We start from the raw sequence: 27,188 nt of genomic DNA on the forward strand, positions 1-27,188 counted from the left end.
TCTAAGTGACAAATTAAAAAGAAACAAAGAGGAACAAGGAGATTATTCTGACAGCTCTTTAACCTAAAGTCAGGAATGAAGATTTGAACTTATCTAAACCGTTTTTCTTATGATTGAAAGAAGACGACCAGATTAAATAGCTTTATTGGAAGTTAAAAATTATTAATAGAAATATTCTTAGACCTAATGAAAGGTTTTTCCAACTGATCTATAAAATCATTACAATATTCAAGGTAATAACGGTGGCATAAAATAATGATCCCTTAAATCAAAATTTTGTTAGGGACAAACGGTCTTTCCTTTTGAGTATTTTAATAACCTCCCTTTAAACAAATTTTGGGTGTACCATACCGCACATGTGTTTCTTTTTCCATGAAAACATCGGTTGAACACACCGTAAATTTCGTAACGAAGAGCGGTAAGGGTTGCATCCGCGTTACAAAATATGTTCCCAATTGTCTTTATTTGTTTTATTTTATACATATTTTCTAAATAATCTGTATTGTTTTATTATTGAAAAATAACCTATTTTATTTTAGCTAAATTCGTACAATCGACTCGTGGCAATTCAATACTACTATACAGAGGACGTAAATTTTACAAACATAAAGTATGCAGCGAAAAAATACACTGGATTTGCTCGTTTTATAGTTCGATAAAATGCAAAATGTTTATACATACAGTCGGAAATGTTATTACTAAACTTGTTAACGCCCATAATCATAATTAATTTTAAAGAATAATAAATATATTATTTTATAACGGTCTTATTACTTGAATGTGATTAATTCATATTTATGAAATGTGGATATGAGTCATAATTTTAATTTATTTTTTATTTTTTTGTGTAATATTAATGAACATAATTATACGCATAAATTTTCTGATCCAAATATCAGTTGGAAATATTTTAAATATTAATTTAATATGTGTTTAGAAAAAATATACTGTTAATAATCTTCTATTTATTTTTTGAAAGAGTGTAATTTAAGTTTTACATAAAATAAAAATCGGTGAGTAATTCATTTAAAATAAACTTTATAGTTGGTGTTCATTAGTGATTTTTTTTAATAACTAGACAATTAGAGTTTTTAATGTAGTTATGTTGCTGATATTTTTTTCTCTTTAAATGATTTTAGCCCAATATTTGTTGACTCGGAGAGGAACAAGACTAGTCATTTACAGAGGATACAAATTTTACAAATTTCAAAAATTCAGTACTAAAACCCATTGGCGTTGCTCGTCCTATAAGTGGACTAAGTGCAGAGCAATTCTTCACACCATCAACGATACCATTATAAAATTAACCAAATTTCACAATCATTGAATAAAGTATTGAATTAATTTAAATTATTAATAATTCTCAGATCTTAAAATTATGTGTAAGAAAACTATTTATAAAATAAAGTTTAAATATATAATAATAATAATAAGTGTTATCATTGCATTATGTTTTATTTGCGAGTGATTAATTTCTTACCGGTCGACCCAGACTGCACTTTCCCACCGACCTAGTCAGCTGATATCCGCAAGCTATACATGTACATCTTTATTTCACCGATGTCTACTTCAGTCAAAATATATTATATTTAAATTTAGTAAAACGACATTTTTGCCCACTACAATAAATTATATAACAAATTAAAATTGGAATGTGATATTAGATGACACTGACAGTAATTAAATGCATAATTATACGATTTATGATGTTTATTTTTTTCATTTCTTCCATTATTGTTTTTTCATTATAATTAATAGGTTTTTATTAATATATTATAATAAAACATACTGCAGAAAAATTTTGATAATTTATATTATTTTTTAAATAGTTATTCATTGTAGGCTTACGCACTTTAAACAAATGACTCTCCTAGCACTCACAAAATCAAGAACATTCTTCTCGCGCGTGTCGCAATAAGAACATAGAGCACGTGCTCTTGTTCACAAACTAAATACAAGGTCATCTATTACATATGGGGAAAAAGTTTCGATTTGCTGATTTTGCTAAATTCACAAAATACAGTTGAAAAAATCTAACCTCAAATTTCGTATTTTGCCTAGTTTCCTATTACGTAGTATTCCTACAACGAAGTCCAAATCTCTACGCTATAGAGGGATTGACTGTACATTAATTATGTAAATTAGACTAAATTAAATGTGGATATAATAATTATTTATTAAAAATGACAGTTAACATGGCCTTAAAATATTAATGAATCAATGATAACAGTTCAGCAATGTCAACAACGTTAACCTATTTCATCAGTCAGCTGCGACATAAAATACTTCATGTCAGGTATATACTTAATTAATGGTCTTATGACAAATGTTTTTTTATCAATGTTGCTAATCCAAATATTTTCGCTATTTCAGCAAATTACGTGACGTCACGTCGAGGCACAAAACTAATCAAATACAGAGGATACACATACGGAAAGTCAAGTTCTCACAGTAATAAAATTCGTTGGCAGTGTTCGACTCATAAAAGCAAGAGATGTTATGCGCAACTATACACTTATGATAATATAATTATCAGCAGTGTTAATGAACACAATCATTAATTGTTAAATGTTAAAAATTGTTACATATTTTTATTTGTTTATTTATTAAAAGACTGGCAAGTGTAAAAGACGTACAAAAATACAAATAAATATATTTTTTATTCAGTAAGTTTTTTTAATAAAATAAATTACCTACTTTCTTAACAGAATTCGGTCTTAAGCTTCTTTTTTAATTTTTAAATTTCATTATTAAAATACGACATTTTTTTTTTTTGCTAAAAAATAAGTCAGTGAAGTTATTTAAGCTTATTTTTTTAACAAAAATGTATATAAGAGAATAATTTATTTCAAAATTTACTTCACCACAATATTAATTCGTATCTTACGAATTAATATTGCAATGGTCATATAATTAATATTGCAATGGTTAATATAAAATCCGAAGGTCAGAAAGTTTATACACCACCACCACATATATTCTATAAATTTGAATTTAATGCATAGTATTTTGTTTTATGTTTTGTGTCGCAATATGTTTAAAATATATTTATTAAAATATAGTTACATAAAACCTAATAAAAATAAAGTGTTTGTTTTAAATTTATTGCTGTTTCTTTAAGATTATTATTATCGTTTCTACCTAGTAATAAAATAGCAATTAAAAATTTCTGTATATTTTACTGAATTGTACAAAATAAATGATTTTTTTGTAGATCTAGTGCGCAGCCTTGATGATACTTTAAAAGAAAATAAGTTCTGTGAATTAGACAATTATATCTATACCTCTAAAACATCGTTACCTCTGCAAGACTTACGGCTAGACGGTATCGGTCATTTGCCTGTGTGGTGCAAACGTCTCAGATGCAAATATCCGTCGTGTAAATCACAGACATACGTATCGTGTGATAAATGCAATATATCACTGTGTTTTAACCAAGAGAGAAATTGTTTTAAAATGTTTCATGTAGATCATTAATTGTTCCAAAAATAACCATAGGTGATAAACATTGTTTAAAAAATTTACATGATGTATTTAATTTATTTTTTATTGTATTTATTTGTATTACTTTTATAAAACTAAAAAATAAATATTATTCTAGATTTATAAATTATAAATAAATATAATATTAATTTACTTTTAATTTGTTTTATTGTTAGCTTTTCAATTCATAACATCACAGAGAAGAAACATACTTATACGGTGAATACAAGTTTTATTTATATTTCAATGTATTGCCTACCCTTTTATATGTTTATTGCGAGCAGCTTAAATGAATTTTAAATGCGTTTATTTCAAACAATTGCCGTAATCCGAATTTTTGCTTCCTAATCAACAATACAAAAGTGTCGCTATTTAACTTTATCACTAGTTTTTATTTTCAGCTTTACAATGACAATAACATGTTAATATTTTATTATATGTAATTTTTCAAGTGGCTTTAAAATTCATAATTGTAATATAAAAACAGATTGGAATTAATTAAATATGTACTATCTAAATCTTTTGACTACTTTTAAAATTATTTGTATTTTTTTAATAATTTCAAAACCAAAAAAACAAATATGTGTTAATATATTCACATACTCATTAGTTAATAAAATATTGTCGATAGAGATATTTTACAGCTATTGCTAGACACGCATTACTAATTATTATATTTTAATTTCAGCTGAATATGTTTTATCGCGACAGAGAACGACATTGATAAAATATAAAGGATACACATATGGCAGATCAAATCGGTGTGGAAATAAATATCGTTGGCATTGTTCGACTCACAAAGGAAAAGGATGCAACGCACAGTTGTACACCATTGGCCACAGAATAATAACTCATCTAAATGTTCATAAACATTGATATTATTATTTCTACTGTACTGATCTCAAATAGGACGAAACGGGGTTATTAATTATGATTCTTTATTATGTATTACAGTAATAATATTTTAATAATAATACTTAAATCAGATGGGCCGAAGGCCAGAAAGTTTATACACCACCACCACATATATTTTAAAAATGTAAGATTTTATGCCGTATATATGTTTAAAATATACCTATTACAAAACAGTTACATTAAACCCATTAAGAAGTGTTTTTTTTTATTTATAGAAAATTATTTACATTGTTTCTACCTAATAATAAAATATTTATTAAAAATCTTTATACAAAATTAATTACTTTCTTTTTGTAGATCTTTTGCGCAGCCTTGAAGATCCTTTAGGACAAAATAAATTATGTGAATTAGACAATTATATCCATACCTCTAAAACATCCTTACCTCTGCAAGACTTACGGCTTGATGGTTTTGGTCATTTGCCAGTGTGGTGGTGCAAACGTGTCAGATGCAAATATCCTATGTGTAAATCAAAAACATATGTATCGTGTGAAAAATGCCAAAAAGCGCTGTGTTTTAACCAAGAGAGAAATTGTTTTAAAACTTTTCATGAAGACCATTAATAGTCACTGGTCTGTGATTAACTATAAATCTAATTATGTATATTTTTTTTAATTTGTAACTTTTTTTTGTACTACTTTGAAAAAATAAAAAATTAAATTATTTTTCTTGATTTTTAAATTATAAATTATATCAATGCTTGTTATTTGTAATATTTATTCACTTGCAATTTATTTTCATTTTAGATTTTCAATTCATAACATCGCAGAGAGGAAACCCACTCATAAAGTACGGTAAATACAAGTTTTATCTGTATAAAAAGTACGCCTTAAAAACTCGATGGGCTTGCTCTGCAAATAAGCCTATAAGGTGTAATGCTGTCATTCATACCATTGGTAAGAAAATCGTAAAAATTAATAATAATCATAGTCATTAATTCAACGTGACTAATTTATTTAAATTTATTTTTATATTTACATTTATATTATTTGCTTTTTTATTTTTTGCTCTTAAATTTACATTGTATGAAAATAATTTTAAACTTTTTAAATACAAAATATACAAAAAGTATCTCATTTACAATCATGTAGTTGACTACACAATTCCAATAGGCGCGTACGGTAAGATACGTTCCCTTTCGCTCGCTCGCGTATTAAGTGACGAGAGTGAGTGAGAAGAAATAGACGTACGGAACGCATTAACGTACGCCCTTATCTCTCACTCACTCTTGTCTTGTGAAAGGGAATGTATCTCACCGTACGCGCCTGAATTCCGCTATTATTGGGTACTTCTTAGTGGAATCCATTTGGAGCGGAAAATCATTAGATTACTCATATGGCTAATCAGCTCTTTAGTTCGTGGCTTTCAGTTTTTTTGCGAAAGATCACAATCTCGCTTTTGACGGAGGGGATTATTGTTAGTCCTTGTCGTAGAGCTGACTGTAAGGCTTAATTAAATGTCGGATTTCCTGGCTCTGTTGAGAGCGGATTCTCGGTATCAGCTGAGGAGGCGTTCTAGTGGTCCTAGTCGTGACAGTGAACCTTTTAAAACCAAAGAGAGTTTAGTTATATACTTGTTTTGAGGTTCAAACGACCATCGTCTGAGAAGCGCTGCCCCCTTTGACTATCGATGCGATGAAAGTCAATGATAGTACAATCACTTATATACCCTCTCAAAATGGAGGGGGTGAGCGCGAAATTCATCTGAGAGAGTTCCAACTTGAGGCAAAATTCTTATATTAGTGATAATCTGTTTATAATAATCTTTAATGAGTGATTTTTGCAAAGTCAATCATGTGATGTATTTTTTAACTGTAATGGTTTTTGTCAAATTGTGCAGATTTTTTTTAAATAACTATTTTTTTCTGCACAATCGAAAAATGCGTAAAAAAACGCAAAACAAAATGCGTAACGAGTATGATTTTGTTTTTCGTTCAATTCGTGCGGTACCCACTCGTATATATTTTTGATTTTTAAGTATTTTAAGATGAAATTTTTTTTGAAAAAAGTTGAAATTTAAATATTTTTCCAACAATATAATATATTAAGTTTAATAAATGAATTTTATATGTTGGCTTTATATTTTTTCTAATATGTTTGTAATATTGTTCAATAAATAAAATATTTTAATATTTGTAAATCTGAATTGTTTATTTTTATATGTAAAAATTATATATGTATCGTTATTTTTGCATTTTTTTTAATTCATGCTAATTTTTAATTTTAGCCCATTTTATATATAGTCGAGCTGGAAATGCGATAATTGTATACAAAGGATATCATTTTGGAAAACAGCGTACACGTGGACAGAAGGTCCGTTGGACCTGCACATCTCACAATAAAAAATGCAAGGCTGTTCTTCACACTGTAAATAATACTATTGTTCAAGCATATACTATTCACAACCATTGTTATATATACTGATTTTAAAAGTCACTTTAAATAATTTTATTTTATTTATGATTTTAAAATATGTTTTTATTATATTTTTATGTATGAAGTGTGATAGTTTAATTAATTTATTTATTTTTAAATATTGGTAATTAGATTCTCATTTATGACAGTGATTTTTTTAATGAGAGAAATAGTTCGGTGATTATTCCAGACTCGAATTTTGCGGACACCAAAATATTTTTAATATCTCATTAAAAACAATTAAGGTAAACATTTTCAAAAGAATTCAAGTCGATTGCTACTTTGAACTACTCTGTAGTTAAAAATTCAATAACCCAAATGTTTACCTTAATTTTTTTTATATAATTTTTAAAATATATTTTTGTTCGAAATAATCAATGTCCATAGAAATCCGAGCACCGAACTAAAAATATTATATAATATATCGAAGCAAAATATGTGGAATGCACTATCTGGTATAGTGCTCAGTTGGTAATTTTGTATTGGTCTCCTCTATAATTACAAATGTCCTTTTATCTGCTGGATCAGAAAAAAGGTGCAAGAGGCTATACCTTGGTAAAACGGTGGCTGCGGCATCACGACGCTGTCGTTTTTATCTAATATTCGTGAATTAGACGGTAAGGGTAAACTTGTGGGTCGTCATAATGCAAAATTGTTAAACTGCAATATATTAATCTCAATTGACCTTTTGCCGTAATAGTGAAACTTTTTTATGGACTCAATAAATAAAACTCGTTGCCTAGCGTTCCCTCTGCAACGGCTCCGACTAAATTTTATTGCTTTTGACGTGAATTTTTTACTTCTGAGAAGGGATAATTGTTTCTTATAAACAATATTACGAGTGAAAATCGAATAAAGCACATCTGAACCAAATTTTGCCCAATAGGAGAGCGCAAAAAACAATTATCCCTTCTCAGAAGTCAAAAATCCATGTCAAAAGCAATAAAATCGTGCCGTCGCCGTCGCAGTGGGAACACTCGTTACCGAGCGTTCTTACTACGATGGCTCTGATATTTTAAAAATATTTTCGGGATAGATTCGAGACTGTTTTTTCCAGATTCTTTTAGGAATAAGCTTATGAAACTGAATGTATTATTTATTTATTTTACCGTATTGAATCTAGTTGTCAAATTACCGATAATACAATTTATAAAAACATAAAATTAATACAATTCAGTTGGTGCTATTGTTGATTTTTTCTTATTTATTTTTTCCTTTATTTTCCTTATTTTCTTCCTTAGGTATTCGATCTGAAAATTCAGATCAATTATGAAAACTTATTGCTATTAATTTACATTATAGTTATGGTTACGAAAATTAATTACAATGGTTTTCAAGTCTTCATGGACTTCAAATTCTTGGGTGTTCCAAATTTTACGATTTTAAGATCTTTTATATTACCATATTGAAACTCTTCAATCATGACTGATTATTATTATCTGTTGTTTAGCACAAACACTTTAATTTTATTTATTTTAGTATAGACCAGTGGAGATTTTTACGCAAGTTTGTATTTAGATGTTTGTAAAAACACATGAGCCTTTTAAATTATGCTAATTATTAAAACAATAAAGTTATGATTTTTAATAATTTACATTAATAAATAATATGTAATGTGAGACATATTTTATCGAGCCTTCACAGGGCTGCAGCACAGGTTCTGGGTGGCGCAGGTTCTCTGTGAAAACGCATTTTATGAAGGCAGAGTGATGGATTCGGTGGTGGGTACATCGGATCTTCCATTGTCCATTGTTTTAATATTTATACTGGGGAGAAAGGGGGAACATTAAAAATCACCGTCCGTCGTTTTCCACATTTCAACAGATGTGATCTATTACAAACAATAAAAAATCAAATGTAATGATAATCATTTACAGCATTATGCCGAATTCCTTTTTTGTTTGTAATTACTTGCGCTTTTAGCGATAGTTGCATAGAAAATCACTTCAAGCATTATATGGTCATGGTTTTTGTTTTCTCAATTGCATCCGCTAGGCGTATCGTTTAAAATCCGTTATAAAATTTAAATAAAAATATTTTTATTCGCATATTAAATTATAAATAAATTATCATAAAAAGTCAAATATTAACTGTGATATATATTATATAATAAATTATAATATACCATAAATTCATAGGTCTGCTATAATATTGTACATATAACGAAGCATATCTTGATATTTATGTAATCATATTATTAAATAAATATATTTTTTGATTATTTTTCAGCTATTGTTTTATTATTATAAAAGCATCATTGAATGTAAATAAAATTATTTTGTGTTTTATTATTAATTAATTTGCTTGTTTTGCTTTTAGCTGATATAGTTACGACTAGTAGAGGTTATAAAATACTACTTCTGGATCGTTATAGGTTTTCTAAAAATGGAGAATTTCACAGTAAGACACATTGGCGATGTACAAGTAACATTAGTAAAAAGTGTAAAGCAAAAGTTCACACTATCGGCAATATAGTTGTAAAACGTCTGCACGAACATAACCATTGAATATGTAACTAAAAAAATATTCTTAGCATTAAAATAAAACCAAAGATTTAATTATAATATTTATTTACATAGTATTTTTATTTACTTTTTCGTAATAAATAGGAGTTAACTTTGTTTATTTATTCGTTGTTGTTTTCTTTGCTTTGTTTACTGTTACTTTCAATGCCAAAAAGATATTTGAATGTTGATGTTAAGTTTATGATAATAAATTATTTTAACATGATCGTGTTTCTTTATTTATTTATATTAAGCAGATTTTATATTAAAAAATGATTTTTTAATGCGCTAGCGTTTCGCCTGAAATGTTTCAAGCATTTTTGTGTGTGTTTTTTTAGAGTAGCAGTCTATTTATTATCGCACAAATTAGTTACATAAACACTTATCGGAAGTTAAAAAGTACGAGTATCGTACTGCTTTTTTCTAATCAGACTGCTTCACAAGCTTTACTTGTTGATTTAATCTAATGACTGGTTCGTAATATATGCAAGATGGTCCATTTTCTTAATTTTCCTTATTTAGCTGCAAATAATAAATATTTGTAATAGACTGTACAGAAATAATCGATAAAAACACCATGAAGAACTTGGATATTCAATTAAACTTGACGTGCTTTTTTTGGTATTGCTTCTTTATATCGCTTTCTGTTTTTTTATGTAATCAATATTTTATTCTAAAATTGTTCATTTTAGCTACGTACCTGGCGACCCGCATTGGAACAACAATTATTCGTTTAAACGGACAGACTTATTACAAACGCAGCTCTAGTGCTAGCAATAAATACCACTGGGGATGCTCAGCATGGAAAAAGACTAGATGCAAAGCTAGGATACATACCATGGACGATGTGATTATAAAAATAAGCGATAATCACAACCACTAGTATATTTATAATACTTAAATTTAGTACGTGCTATATAATATAGAAAAATACTTACGCATTCAATCTTGCTAATAGTTGATTTTATTTTTACAGCAAGATTTGAAACATCGCAAAAAGGAAAAACACTCATAATTTACAACGGATATAAGTTTCATCAATGTCAGACTAGCGGCAAAAAAACTTATTGGTCTTGCATTCACAGAAGATCGTATAACTGCAAAACTTTTATCCATACGAAAGGAAATGTTATTATAAAATTTACGCAGCCCCACAATCACTCGTAGGTCTAAGAGCCGCAATGACAGCAAGCCATTCATGTTATTACTCTGCATTATGTAATATTATTTGAATTTAAATAAATTATATAAATAATTTAGAATGTGTTTAATAATATATTATGTAAATAATAAATGTTTAAAATAATTGTAGTTTTACTTTAAATTGTGCAACACTTCCTCGCCCTCCTGCCTGCGTCGTAATAGTTTTGAATTGGATTGATATAATAAAAATCATCTAGATTGATTCGATGTAGCTTCATTCAGATGTGTCCAAGATAAACCCTTGTATATTTCAAGTCAGAAGCGAAATGAAAGTTCCGAATATACGCCATATACGCTCAGGATGATAAAAATTCTGCTGTTCTTTAACTTTTTAACCAATCTGAATTTTTAAGGATGACACTAGATTTTTTTTTTATTATTTAATGAATATATTACCAGGCTATTCTAGCATGTTTTTAATATAATATTTGACTGACTATTTTTGGGAAGAGTGTGTACGTAATATTTCAAGTGTCATATTATATTTAAAATGTCATATCCAGACGCATACGGTAATATACATTCCGCGGAACGCGTACGCACGCCCATGCCCTTATCTCTCACTCACTCTCGTCACTTAACACGCGAGCGAGCGAAACGAAATGTATCTCACCGTAAGCGCCTGGTCATATCATAGCATTCTTATTGTCATATATTGCGTATCTTATTGATTTGTAAGAGACACAAACCTATTTGTTGTTATTAATAATAAATTGCAGATTGGCGATTTATCTATGGAAAATAAGTATAAAATAATTCCAACTTTATTAATTTCTTATCACATGGTAGTAATCAATAATGTTAGAGTACTATTATTGCTAATTGATTATTAATTATTTATGTTTAATATTTGCAGCTGTATACGTACAATCCAGGTGTAGGACTACCTTGATCAAATTTAAAGGATATACTTTTGGAGTGAACAGTAGAAATGGCTCTACTGTTCGATGGCAATGTTCTACTCATACCAAAAGGGGGTGCAGAGCAAAGCTACACACAATGGACAATGTCATATTGAAAGTCCTTAATAATCACAATCATTGATTTATATTGCGTGTGTCAATAAGTATTATTTTATCATATTTAAAGCTTTGTTCTAATTTTTGATTGGAGTATAAGATGTTTCAATATTATTTTTTCTTTTAAATAATAAATTATACTTTAATCTCAACTTACTATATCGTTTTGCTTTGGTCCTTGTACTTGATCACATATCTAAGTACTTCATTGTTTTCTTCATGAAGATCTTAAATATTAGTATGCTTGATTAATCAAGCTCAAATTAGAAAGAAAAAACATCTTGCAATAAAATAATGAGGATCGTTAAATCTAGCAATAATAGATTTAACCTTTGGCGATTAAATTCATTATCCAAATTTTATTAAGCAGAGATTTTCTTATGCACCAATCTAAGAAATTTATTCAACAATTTTGTGCGTTATTTATAATACTAGAAAATTTATTTTCCTTACTTAATTTTAAAATAACGATAAATCCGTTTTACGAATTTAAAAAAATATGTTTTAACCATTTTGGAACCCCTAGCTAAGAGGCGAGCAAAACTTTAACAATTTAAACTTTTTAAGAAATAAATTTTACGTAACAATGTCAGATGATCGGCTACTATATACATAAAATTAGATATAGAAAAGATAATTTTCTCTTTTACTTAAATCAAGGCCTAAAAATATATTACTTACCTGATTATATTTAATAAAATTTAATTCTTAAAGTGATGTTAAACTTTATTTTTATTGACTGTTTTTAGTGGATTCGTCACAACTAGAAATTATATTTTGTATTTCGCAATTTTATATTTATATAAATAAAAAATAAATTATACATTGTATGTTTCATTTTAACCTAATAAGTATTTTTTATTGTTTCTTTATAATGACGCATATTGGCTTTTGTAATATCAATATAACAAGTCGGCGATTGTCAATATAAATTTGTCTAGACTATTGTTTTGTTGTAATGATGCAATTCTAACATTTAACTATATTTTTATAGATCAAAGACGTTTTGCTGTCTGTGACTGTGCTTATTTTAATAAATCCAAATTTTATTTTTAGCTGAATACGTCATGTCCAGGAAAAATACTACCCTGATCAAATACAAAGGCTACACTTATGGAAAATACCACACTAATGGCTCAAAAATTATATGGCAATGTTCAACACGTCACAATAGAGGATGCCTAGCCAAATTATGTACAATCGATGACACCATTGTTAGGATAGCCAATTCACATATTCATTGAAAAGTTTACAAATTTTTTTTATACTAAATATTATATCTGTACAACAATCTCACATTTTAAAATACAAAAATATGATTTTTATAAAAAAAATGTGACACAAAGTTTGCGTATGATTGAAATGTCAACATCAACATGATTTTAGGAAAATTAAATTTTCAATCAATTTATTGTTATTTTAATTTCGCTGTGCAAAACTAACTAAAAAATTCGCGCGAAATTACCTTTTGATAAGGCCGCTCGGTTTAACAAGTGTGCATTCCTCGGCAAATTTAATTGACAATCGCCCACAAAAACCACAACAATTTTAAATTGCGTAATCATTTTTTTTAAAGTCAGTTACTTTAGCATAAATGATCAGTATTTTTAACCTATTTTTTAAATATATATATTTATTTGCGATGTTTTTTATTTTATTTTTTCAGAGCCGTTTATTTTATTTTAAATCTTACCATTATGACTTTGATCGAATGTGTCATCATAGCCAACGATAATTAACATTTTTTTTATATATTAAAAAACAATTTTAATGCACACCTAAAATATATATTCGCCAAAAACATCCTTGTTTCTGAAACTGGATGGCTCGTACAAGAGGAGCGTTCTCAAGCGCTGACGTCCTGGCCGCAACGTTTAGGAATAAGGAACGCGATCGCGACTCTCGCGGGTTGTTATAAAAAACTTGGTTTTTGATAAATGAAGCTCATACAATAATATTTAATAATTAAATATTTTTTATTAAATATTTTGTAAAAAATAATCAACAAATGTCGCACGGTTGAGTTGCTGGCGTTTAAGTGGATAAGCAACTTTCAAAAGTGATTCATTGAATAGACGTTATGCCAAGAATGCAATGAAGTGTATGTCAAATAAAAATATAAAAACTAATAACTGTATTAATAATGATTTGACTACTTTCAAGTATCTTTTTACTACTTTATTAAATATATTTGTGGCAAGTATAATCATAACTAATAAATTCATATATATATATATAACTATGTAAAAAATAAAATCGACTGTATCAAAAAAATGAACGATTTTATTAATAAAAAAATCACTTTTATTACTGTATATAATTTTGAGCTTTAAGCTCAGCTTTAAAACAATCAAACATATATTAAAATTCAGTAACCAGTCAAAGCAAAAGTTTTGTAAAACAAATTATTGAATTTAAAAAACCGAAACTTATTTTATTTTTAAAATAGTTTTAAAACTGATATTGAATCATTCCTTTTTTATGTTGATTTATATGTTGAATTAATTATAAGTTTCCATTTTGCAAATTAAATTAAATAGTTCGACTATCCTAAAGTTGAGTTTTTAGGCTTTATTTTATATAAAATAGTAGAAGTGAGTTTTTCATTCTTAACTACATAATATATTTAGCAAAATTCTTGTTGTATATTTTGTTAATTTGCTTCAGCTGCTGTTGATGCCTAATAAATGTTCTATTTACTTTAACATTCAGATTGTATCAAATTTAGAGCGAATAAAAAAATACAATCAGTGAAAAGTTCCTACGTTAAGAAATCTTTTTTAATAATAAAACATATTTAGATATCTACAATAGCACTTAACCTTTTTCTTCCTATCGTTTTAACTACGTAGTGTAGTCCCGGACTTACAGATATTAAAAAAATATAATTTTAAAGGTTTTGATTTACATAATAATTAAATTGTATAACGCATGAAGTTAATGAAATAATTAATATTACATAATTGTTTTAATAAATTATTAATTTTTTTATAATGTAGTGTGACATCAGTACAAAAATATTTTTACAATTATTACATAACAATTTTTATGTTACAGCTTATTATGTAAAATCGAGACAAAATACGATTATGATTAAATATAAAGGATACACTTTTGGAAAAACCAGTGAACAAGGCGACAAAATAAGATGGAATTGTTGTTCGAGAAAAAAACACAAATGCAATGCAAAAATACAAACATTCAAAGGCATCATCGTCCACTTAATTGACTCTCATAGCCATTGAAAACAAATTGTATTTTCTATATTAAATTGTTGAGTGTAAAGTTTAAAATATATATTTAATTATAAAAAAAATAATATTCTCCTTTTCTTAATGTTTTATACAAAAAGAGCTTGTTTAAAGAACTGTGAATAAAAGCACACATTCATAAACAAAAAATCTGCAGTTTCTTAAACAAGCTTCCATTATTTTTACCTTAATTTTCAGTTTTTTTAATAAATGCTTATATAGGCGATGAAAAGTTATATACAGCTTTTTAGCAAATATAGTACGTATTTTTTTTCACATTTTTATTTGATTTTTTAATATAGCTTACTTAGAAATTTTACATTTTATTTTGCAGTGGAATATATCGCTTCTAGGCGAGGCAGCAGATTGATTAAACTGGACGGTTACACATTTGGGAAACACAAGAGCATAGGACAAAAAACGTACTGGCAGTGTTCCACACACACGAATAGAGGATGTCACGCTATTTTGCACACAATCGGAGATTATCTTGTCAAAATACATAATATACACAACCACAAATGTATATTCTGGAATTGAAATTTAATAAAATAATAATTTATTTTTCATTTTAAATATGTACTTATATTTATTACGCCTTATCATTATCCTTCTTAGAGGTCTTTTTACCTTCAAAAGGATCATAAAACTCACATAAAAAAATAATTTCAATACAACCGTTGGACCTTACTTTTACAAAAATGGGTCGGTGAATAGATACATAATACCTAAATTGCACATTTTACAAAATATAAACGTTTTTTAAATTATTGTCGTACAGGAGTCTGGTAATATCTGTAGTAGACAAAAACAAAGAGTCTGATTCCACCCTGAGTCTAATATAATATGTTTCAATTTTTACCTATGTCGTTGAAAACAAATAGCTTTAGTTTCAAACATCACTATGATTCTGTATCAAAATACATTTTAAATTTAAATAAATGTGGAAAATTTGCAACGATACTATATTTAGGTTTTGAGATTTTCATAGTGATAATTTCTTTATAAAGCGGTCGATTATCTCAACGGAAACAGAAACAAATAGGTTTAATTGCGCAGCATAGGAAATTTTAGAATTAAATCGCTAGCTTAACAACGCTAAAATATGATCTTTTTAACAAAATTAGGATTTAATATGAAGTGGTGCAAGCGTGAAGACATTGGTTTATCAAAATAGATTTATCATGATATATGTCAACGGCTAAGACCTGGATTCGAAACATCAAAGAAAGACACAAAAGCTTATCTCATATGAGCTCTAGTATTTATAAATTTCTATCGAATCTATGAGATTAAAATTAATAACTATTATATTGATCATCACAGATTATGTTTTCTAGATGTTGCTGATCTCACGTGATACATATATTTTTAACGCTCGATCTAAAACACCATTGTCCATTGTATTAGATCAAAAACATGAGCATTAGCTTTCTTAAGCTTTTCAATTTAAAGCTAACAAATCCAATGCTCAATATGTATACAAATGACGGTAAAAAGGGAACTGAGAACCTAAACTTCCGATTATGGGATGATGAAATTTTAATCGATGAGTCACTCCTTTTCTCATGGTTCCTGTTGTGTCTTTTTATACAAGCCTTCCTATGTTTTTTATATTAGAACGATGATTATATTTGTATCTTCTTCTTTCAGCGGATTATGTTCGGTCTAAATATGGAACAATATTGATAAAATACGGAGGATATACTTTTGGAAGATATAGAAAGGCAGGACGAAAATTTCATTGGAAATGCTCAACGCATAGAGGAAGAGGATGTAATGCATTACTGCACACAGTGGAAGATACGATTGTGAAAATAACAAACGTGCACAATCATCCCGTACCTGACATTCGTAATACTTAGATTTATTATAAAAAGCCAAAAATTTTTGTATAAGTATATGTACTCTAAGAATTTTAAATAAATGACTCTAAATTAAATTATGCTAATAAAAATTTTAGATAATTATATTTTTGACAAGTCAGCGTTTTGATAAATATAATTTTGCACTTTAGACAATATGTTTAATTTATATAATTACACACAAATTCATAAACACGTTTTATAGTTTGCTAATAATATTAAAATTGCAAGATAGGCGTTTATTTATGAGTCACCCCTTATCTCGCCGTGTCTGAAATTTCGTTTTTTTATATTAAAAATTTCGTTGTCCTCGCTCTAGTATTTTGTAATCGCCTCATAAGAGTTTACCATTTTGTTATGAATAACTATTTACTATATTATATTTTGTTATAATTCAAATAAATTCCTTAAAAAATCTCTGTATTATTTAAAAAATCTAATTTAATATTATTCCCTAGATCCTACAATCACAGTAAATGTAACTATTAATAACTGCCATTCTAACCATCTTTACTGTAATTTCAGTCGAGTTCGTGCTATCTAGCAGGTTGACAAAATTGATAAAATTCAATAATCACAATTTTTTCAAACAAAGAGTTAACCGCACTGGAGTTCGTTGGTGCTGTTGTTCTAGCAAAACCAGGTGTAATGCTTCTTTATACACAGTAGATAACATTATTGTGAAAATTGTTGGATTTCATAATCATTAATGTTTTACAAAGCTTTATATGTAATGTTATGATAATAAATGATTTAGTACTTAAGGAGAATTTGTGTTTTATTTGTATATCAAAATAGGAGTTGCACAGCTAAAGCATATTTCCTTGTTTGTTAATAATCTGTCAGCAGCTTCTTAAAGATATGGGTAAATAGAAACAGATGAGAATATCGACATCATTATCTTCATCGTTCAGGTAATTGTATTATTAGATAGGCAAAGTTTAACCGACGGTCTTTAAATCTATTTTTGATTATTAATTTATTTTTTCAGCTCCAAGATTTGAAACATCACTCAGGGGAAATCCTATTATAACCATTGGAAAGTATAGATTTGCCAAACACACGAACTCAACTAACGGACTAGTTAGATGGCAATGCATCAAAACCAGAAATAACTGCAGAGCAAATCTAGCGACATTGAACAAAACTATAGTGAGATGTAACAACATACATAATCATGACTAAATAAAAGTTTAAAAAATATATAATTTAGATGTGTGCTTCTTCTTGGTATAATTTAGTTTCTAAACTTTCTTATGTATTGTAGTAGATTAGAGTCGCATTTGTGGAGTAAAACCGACTATATATAACAGTTCAATGATTAAAGCAGTAGTGTAATTTTTTCCTACAGCTATCTAGCCACTCAATCTTTTTCTCACTCATTTTAATAAAATCAATAATGATTTTTTAAACAGTGATAATATTTATATAAGTACACTTTACTTAATAATTGATAATATTTATTTTGTATAACAATCTAATGTTATTTTATTAAAAATATTTTTCTATATATTTTTTACTAGCCATGGTTTGAATAACTACATATAATAAATAAGTTATAGTTATGCTATGAATAATATTTTTTAGTGTTTATTTTGTATGTAAGTATTTTATAATGTGATTAATAAAAATATGAAAAAACTACAAATCAATTTATTAAAACATACTTTAGAGCGGTATTTTTCTGATGTTTTAATTTATTTTTATGTAAATTTTAGCATAACATAGATTACTTTCCAAAGGTCAGCATAAATATTTTATAATCAAATAATAATATTATAAAATATTTATTAAAAAAAGACAATTGATTTAACATTGGGATTGCATGCTACGCAAAGAGTGATCCTAGATCAACGTTTTTTTAATTGTTTCATGGAATCAGCCATGCTTTCCTTGTATTTGTGGGGTGAAAATGGTAATGTAAAAATGATTGCCAGATTGAATAATTTAATATGCGATCTGCCCTCAAATAACAGATGATAATATCTTCATCGTTGAAGATGAATCAAAAAATAAATGCTGTGATATGTAAAGGTGTATTTTTTGCATTTACTTCTTGTGGGGAAAGAAACAAAGCATTAGATAATTTTGTAGCTAAATCAGCGCCAAAACTGATTAATATGATATTTACATAAAATAAAATTAATAAAAGTAGAAAATTGCATTTATATTGTTTTATTATGAACCATAATAATCTCAATTATGTGTAGTATATCAGGAAAATCCGCAGTAGTTCCCATAAATATTTTTATTCGATGCATACTAAATTTCGATTAACACCGATACATTCTCAGAATTTAAATAGTAACGTACGCCCCCGCTATGTGAGCCGGCGCTGTATTGTCTACACCACGTTGTCTCGTTCCTTTAAAATAAATTAATCATACAAACAATTTCTTTTATCATGTGCTCTTAATAGTACGATTCATATTTTGAATGTTATAGCTATTATAAAATCACACATTCAACTGAATTAAATATGTTTATTTCAGTAATTATAGTGCTATTGTATGATGTAAATTATTTGTAATAAATTTTTGTTTTTTAAAGTCATTGTTATGTACTTACGTCTTTGTTTTTTAGGTATAGCTACATATGCATTATCTTCGAGGGGCAGAAAAGTGCTGATTTACAGGGGCTTATATTATTACAAGGGGCAAAGTGGATCGGAGAAAATACATTGGAGATGTTACAGGAACAGATATGGGTGTACAGCTAAAATACACACATTAGGCGATATTATAGTCAAAATTGTGGATATCCATAACCATGATATTACAACAAAAAATTTTAGTATTTTAAAATAATCAAATCTAAAAAATCATACTAATTATATTAATGTGAAACTGTTATTTAATAATGTATAGTGCTCCGCAACCTTTGCTTTTTAAGTAAATTGTATATTGTTTTATATCACTCATAAATGTGCTATATATAATATAAGTAGCATTGATTCCTTGCTGTGCAAGATCTGTTTATTTTTATTAGTAAATAGTCTTTAAATTATATTTTTAAAACACAACTGCTTAGTATAATTTGTGCAATAATAAATATTTGTACCTGCCTGTTCTTGCCTTAATTATATGTCACCTAGTTTAAGTAGTCGTATTGAAGAACGGGTTAAACTCTTGGAAATTCGTATGACTGTTTAACCCTTTGAGGAGTATCGCCGTATATGTACGGCGGTCGATTTTTTACTGTTTTGAGGTATCTCAGAAAGTTATATATTTACATATATAACCGAAGAAATAATAAATGAAAAATATTATAAATATATAATATTTTTTTAAATTGAATTATTGTGAATGATTTGTATAGAAAACAATATCAATAAATTAAAGAATACATAATATATTAACATAACACAATATATTTTATAAAAAATATTGTCTTCGTATTGATATAAAAAAACTTTGACAGTAGTCGAATAATATTATGTATAATATTATAATAAATATGTCAAATAAATTATTAAAACATATTCTTATAAAAAAGTAATAAAATAAATTATAACAATAAAACGCTGAGAATCACTATTTTATTTTATAGTGTACTATAAATGCAATATAAAATAATAATATATATTTGACAACCGAAATTATTAGGGAAATACGTAAAATAAACTCACTAACAAATTAACAAATGTGTATAATTTAACCCACTAAACAAAGGGTTAAACAGTCGAATTGAAAATGAAGTGTTTTTCAAGCTTTTGAGGATTGTTTTGTCGATTTGCCGTAGTCCGACTGTACTCACGTTCATTCCAAGTCGAAAGAGAAGTGATTTGAAATATTAATATGAAAGCTCCTTACTAAAATTTTAGTACGACAGTGTTTTGGCTTATAAACCTTTGAGAATTTTGGAAAGTCTGATCTCGCTTTTACAGTGTGATTATTTGGGGATTAGAATTAGACTATTTGGTATATTATTATCTATTCAGCTGTAGGCAATCAGTAAAAAAACTAAATGACAATTTCATCATTCTATAGAATATGAAATTGTCAATATGAAATACTCTTTTAGTGCATATTTTTAAGTATTTTTTTGGGAGTGCTTTGAAATTGTTCATGGATACCGTTTAATGGTGTTCCTCTCATATACGCAATATCGTTTTTTTAATACCGTTTCTTAAAAGATCCAAGGGATACAAATCAACTAATTAGTTTTAAAAGATTCTTAGGGAGTCATTTAAGAAATATTTCGTCGTAACGATTACAGGCAGTTCTAACAGAAAACAATTTTTTTTTCGTTTCTTTTTGGTTTGGAATCGCATATAATAGCACAGTAGCACTTATTCTTTCTTGTCAGCGCTCAAAAACGCTCCTCTTACAAGTGCCATCTAGTTTCTCAACGACGCTTGCCAAACACTAGGATGTTTTCGGCGAAAGTTACGAGGAGCTAGGAAAATTTTATGTGAAGTAGTGCTCATTTATTTTATAGTGGCCATCATGACGCGTTGGGGAAACCTGTTAGTTCACAATAGTAAAATTTATAATAATAATAAATAAAAAAATAGTCAAAAAAATATATTTTGTTTGCTATAGAATTGTTTTTAGCTTCAGAAATTTAAATGAATTACGATCTGATTATTTTAATATTTATTATTATTTATACAATGGTTATTTTGACGCATAGGGAAAACCTGTCGATTCACAATAGTCAGATTTAAAAAAAAATATATAAAATATTGGGTAAAAACATATATTTTGCCGTGAAGTTGTTTTTAGCTTCAGAAATTTATTTTCAAATACATTTTCAATAAAATACATTTTCATCACTAAGTTCAGGGTAATAGTAACTAAACTAATTTTTAAATGATGTAAATTTAGTTTTTTTAATTTATTTATCAGCAACAATAATTGATGACGTTCCTCAAACTTTGCAATATTTTTTATCTTAACCTTTATCTTCCAATTCTCGAGCTTCCTTATAAAATCTTTTAAGACATCTGTGATTTTTTTATGTTTGCATTTATTTATCTAAAAAATCATTTTACTGCTTTGTTAAGAAATGTCAAATGTATCAGCCATATCCATTCTTTCCTCTTTATCTTTAATCTTATATTGAATTTAGAAAAAAAATTGCGCTAATCGTTTAGCTCAAATTATTATTTATTATAGAGTTTTAAGAGCAAAATGTATTATCTAGATTACTAAAACAATTATTAATATACTAAAGAAGTTATTTATGCCAAAGAAAAAAATAAATGTAATATTAAAGTTATTAGTATTAAAGCAAAATAAAAATTATGGCACTTAAAAGAATAATGATACAATGAAATAGAATACTCTTATTTCTAAAAATATGAAATAGAATAACAGTGTGTTAAATATTGTAAATATAATACACATTGACAGATTACTAAACAACAATTTTTCAAAAGCTGTATAAAAAATTGTAGAGATTCCTATGTATAAATTTAAAAATAAATTTGATAAAAAAAATATGAAATGCTACTAAATATATAGTAAGAATTTGTATTTGTATTGGCACCGGTTGTATCCTTTGTTACGTCCAATTGCAAAGTGCTTTCTGGTCCGCTTAAATTTGCAATCGCCACGCGTGCTTATATCATGTCCTTGAAAATTGGAGAAAGTCCGACGTCGTTTACAGTATTGCGTCCAATGACCAATTCTATGATTTTGGGTGGAATCAGACTCTTTGATATTATGTAATACAAATCTTATTAGACTAACACTGCATAACGGTATATTTACAACGGGGAAAAATCACAACATCGCTATTCCATGGAATGTGTAAACTGCTTTGAAACTGTAAATCAGATACGCAATATGGTTTTTATAATGCCGACGAAAATAATGTCGTTTTTTAGAAGATTCATGGGACACAAATAACCAATTTATTTTATAATAATCTTTTGAAACTTCATTTGAAATTCGTCCCAATGATTATAGGTGGTTCCTACAGAATCCAGAAGTACTGAACAAGTTCCTCTCTTAAATACATAGTAATTCGGCGTTTGTAGCAAAATCTTATTCTAGTCTTCCTTATATTTATTTTTTGAACGCATGGCAAACCAGTAGCGGAGCTCTAGTCTAGATGTTTTATTGTTAAATTATAATTAAATGAATTTAAAAATACATATCTGATTTAGAAATCATTATAAATATAATGTTAATAAAATAAATCATTTTAAAATCAATTCAACTGAAATATTTTTTAATTGGAAAAGCAGTTTTATTTTATATAATAATATAATTATGTTTTATAGTTATTCTAATTTATTGTTATTTTTTTATATTTTTAGCTACTTATGGGATATCTTCAAGAGGGCAAAAAATGCTTATTTACAGGGGTATAAATTATTACAAGGTTCAAATTGCATCGGAAAAAACACACTGGAGATGTCATATGTTCAGGCGTGGATGTAAATCAAAAATACACACGAGAAACGATCACATAGTAATGATTATGGATATCCATAACCATGCTAATTAATCGCAAATATTATATTTTAAATATTTTTATCAAATATTTTTTTTAAAGCATACAATAAATTTATATTTATAAAACATTTTTTTTGTTATTTATGATTGAACTGTAAAATAATAAAATTAACAAATTAATTTAATTAATGTTTTATTATTATAAAAAAATAATCTGTATTTTTTTAATATAAACTGAAGAATGTTTTTCTTATTATTTTAGCCACTTACGCATTATCTTCAAGGGGTCAAAAAATGCTGATTTACAAAGGTATATATTATTACAAAGGCCAAATATCATCGGAGAAAATCCATTGGAGATGTTTCATGTACAGAAACGGCTGTAAATCAAAAATACACACAATAGGCGATCATATAGTTAAGGTTATGGAATTCCATAACCACGAAGTCGATACAAAATAATTTGTATAGTGAAAAATGTTATGTTTTAAATCCTAAATAAATTGTTAAAGTAACGCAGAAATTTAATAAACATTAACGCAGCTAGAATATGTAACTTTTTGCACATATTTTTACTGATAATAATCATATGATTTAAATTATAATTCGTAAAATTATTATGCTTTATGTTTAAATAAGTATATTTATTTTTATGAAATACACATTATTATTACAATACTCAAATAAGATCAAGGAAATAAAATTAATTATAAAATTTACAGAAATCTGTAAAATAACATTAAATTATTATATGTAATATTTTAGCAATAAATAAATATAATAAAAGCAATAATATGCTTTACGGTAACATATTTCATCATTAATTATTTAAATAATTGTTTTATTTAATATATAATTTATACAATATATTATAAATAAAAATCAATTCACAAAAACATAAACCAGTGTATAATTTTACATTATATTGCTTATATTTTTTAATTATATCTACTTTACAGATGGACTATCCTTATATGTGGCTTAAGAAAATAAACCGTTATGAATCAAAGAAATGCATCCTTTGGGGTTGAAGTCAAAGGGGTGTGACTTTGCATCTAAAATAAACGTTTGCAGCTTATTTTAAAAACAAGTATAAATTACTAAATATATAGAAAAATAAAGATGCCACTATCGGTCTTGAAAGTCGAAGAGTCTTCGCTGGATTGTTGAGTCGTATTATTGTCAACTGTGATTCAGTGAAGCAGCTGGAATCTTTGATGCTGGATAATCTAAAATTAAAATCGGTCCAGATGGTCACTTTGGTAAATAGTATCACGCGCATGGTAAAATATTATTATTTAGCACGCATCCTTTCCGAACAAAGAGTAGTTTTTAACGGTACTTACGAGTGATTAACGTGTCTGTAAAATATTTTCAAATAATAACGCAATTTTTTGGTCACAATTTCTCTCTTTTATTCATAAAAATACTGTGTAGTTTTACTTTCGAGGCGTATTTTTATTCGTTCGAAATTGTTGTTAGAATTGCCTCTAAATTGTTGAATGACGCTCTCTAATGAGAGTTATAATAAATTTACATGGGTCGGGTGAGCAAAAGATGCAGTTTAAAATATCTTCCAGCTACTGTGTCAAATTATCTGTTTTTTTTTTATTTTTCTAGCTGTTTTAAACGAATTATTACTGATGGATTACTAACGTCTAACTCTTAAGTAAATACAAGTGCATAGTTTTGATTTAACTAACGCATCTAATTAGTCGTTATCAACTTAAGAAGGACTTCCACGACCTTCTTCAAATGAATTTTAATGAAATTATTCTATGGAGATATTTAAATAATAAGATGTACACTCAGTGTACATCACAGTAAAAAATGTTCATATACTATTTTTTTCATTTTTTGATAATGTGCTAGTTATTGTTAGTTATTTAAAGTATTGCAGCTGTTAATTTTTTCGTTTATCTGATGTTTTCGATCGTGTAACTACTACATGGCATACCCTCTGGGGTACGCGTACCCCACTTTTGAGACCACTTGTCTAAATTACAAATTACTATTGCTAAATCAGTAGATACTGCAATAAGATTTAAAGTATACCATGATTGTGAATAATTTTTGCAAGAATAAAGAGATGATGAAAAGTCAAGATATCTTGACTCTCGCATATTATCTTACCTTTTCTCTTACTAACAAACATTGTCAATAAAAACCTAGTACTTACTGTACATCATTACTAGACAGTTATACAAGTGACGTATGTTTTATATTACACAAATAATCTAGAATTGAAATTTTAACTCAAATACTCTTCATCTGCTTAATGTCATATGTTTTTTGTAAGCTTTACTAATAGCTTATAAATATTAAAATGTAAGTCACTGAATTTAGTCTTGTGTCTTATAATACATTTTGCTTACGCTTATAATAGAAAACTTAAAAACGTGTATAAGCTTAATTTATATCATATTTTATATATTGTTTTTTTTTAATTTTCAGCTGACTACATCAAGTCAAAATATGGAAGCATTCTTATAAAATATCAAGGACACGTTTTTGAAAAATATAAAATAGTAGGCAAAAAATCATATTGGCACTGTTTTACACACAACAAAACCGGATGCAAATCAATGTTGCGTACGACGGATGATTATATCGTTAAAGTGAACAATGTACACAATCACTAAGTTTATAAAAAAAATCAATAAGTATATATATCTGGCGCATATGGTGAGATACTTTCTCTTACGTTCGCTCGCGTGTTAGGTAATAAGAGTGAGTGAGAGATAAGGGCGTGCGGAACCCACGTTCCGCGTGCCCTTATATCTCACTTACTCTCGTCACTTAACACGCGAGCGAGCGAAAAGGAAAATATGTCACGGTACGCGCCTGATATATATACCATATTTTATATACGTCATTATAAAAAATGATATTCGAATAATCTTGTTAGCAAGCTTGCTATAACAACAAAATGGCAAATTGCATCATTACTCAAGCTTATCAAGAATGATGACCTTTTCGAAACTAATGGATATCTTATTAATTTTATAATTTGTTTTATTTGTATATTATTATTCATTTAATGAAAAAAAATATGTATTTTATATCTGGCTTTTTGTGTGTTATACTTTTTTATTAGTGAATACCATTTTTTTATCACTTATTTTGCTCGTTTATTAAATAAAATTTTACTGGTATATAAATATATTTTCCACTATTATCCAAATTTATCCTTGACTTTTCTTAAGTTTCTATTTATTTAACATTGTTTTTTTAAAAAAAAACATTAATTTAGTCATGTTTTTTGTCTTGATGTGCAACTGAGCCTCGAGTCCGTATTGGTAAAACAATGGTATTCATTTATTCGTATTAGAATCCATTACTATTCGCCTCTCATGCCTTCTTTTTTTTTAAATAATAAAAATCTGCGTATACATTTGTTTTTTTAATTTTTAATAGATTTATTTATTAGTTGAAAATAAATTAATACCATCCTGCAGATGGTTAAAAAGTCGGATAGCTGTGCTTATTTGGGAGCTGTAAATACTTGCATGCGGTACTTCAAACAATCAAGCGCTTGTTTTTAAGTGGCATGCAAATTCAAAATCTCTATATTGTGTATATTTCCTACCAGCAGTACCTTCTCAAGTACACTTGTCATCGCAACTTAAGGGATTCATACCTCAGCATACCTTGTATAAAAATAGATCATATTTTTTTGTATGAAGGAATATGAATAAGTGATTATACAAGGAACACAATGCCCTTGCACTCTTAAGTTGATTTTATAATACGATATTTTATTGCATATATTTTCTATATGCCGATGGAATCTGTAGTCTGCATGATGACACCCAAATTAGTTACCATTTGTGTGTGATTAAGCACGTTGTTAAAATAAATGCTGGTCCTGTTTTAAAATAGGCCATGGCACACAAAGATTTTCAACATTAAATTGTATGTTTTGTACAATCGCTAATGTGATATATTTAAATGAATACTTTAAGATTATCAGCGAAAAATTTAAAATTATGAATATTTTTATAATCGTTAATAAACAAAAGTAGCATTATTACAATTATGCATCAACAAAGAAAGTCAGTGTAAAGTGGCTGGTACCTAGACGTAGACACCTAAACCCCATTTAAGTGACACGTTTATAGCAATGC

At 27.4% G+C, this 27,188-nt stretch overlaps 1 protein-coding gene and 1 long non-coding RNA gene across 45 annotated transcripts in view; one reads left to right on the forward strand and one right to left on the reverse strand.

Moving 5' to 3' along the window:
- LOC148234762 (uncharacterized) overlaps nucleotides 1-27,188 on the reverse strand; it is a 564,675-nt gene that overhangs the window by 444,526 nt on the left and 92,961 nt on the right. The gene's annotated exons all lie outside the window — the stretch shown is intronic.
- LOC148234776 (uncharacterized) lies at nucleotides 9,803-15,365 on the forward strand. 2 transcript variants are annotated; one of them, XR_015809810.1, is made up of 4 exons: nucleotides 9,803-9,937; nucleotides 10,009-10,222; nucleotides 10,293-15,048; nucleotides 15,124-15,365. It is a non-coding gene; the product is annotated as an uncharacterized LOC148234776 (long non-coding RNA). The 2 variants fall into 2 exon arrangements; XR_015809809.1 differs by having other exon boundaries at nucleotides 9,845-10,222.

This window comes from Plectrocnemia conspersa, unplaced genomic scaffold (genome assembly GCF_051122295.1).
Source record: "Plectrocnemia conspersa isolate PC_06_02 unplaced genomic scaffold, ASM5112229v1 ptg000005l, whole genome shotgun sequence".
Lineage (NCBI taxonomy): Eukaryota > Metazoa > Arthropoda > Insecta > Trichoptera > Polycentropodidae > Plectrocnemia > Plectrocnemia conspersa.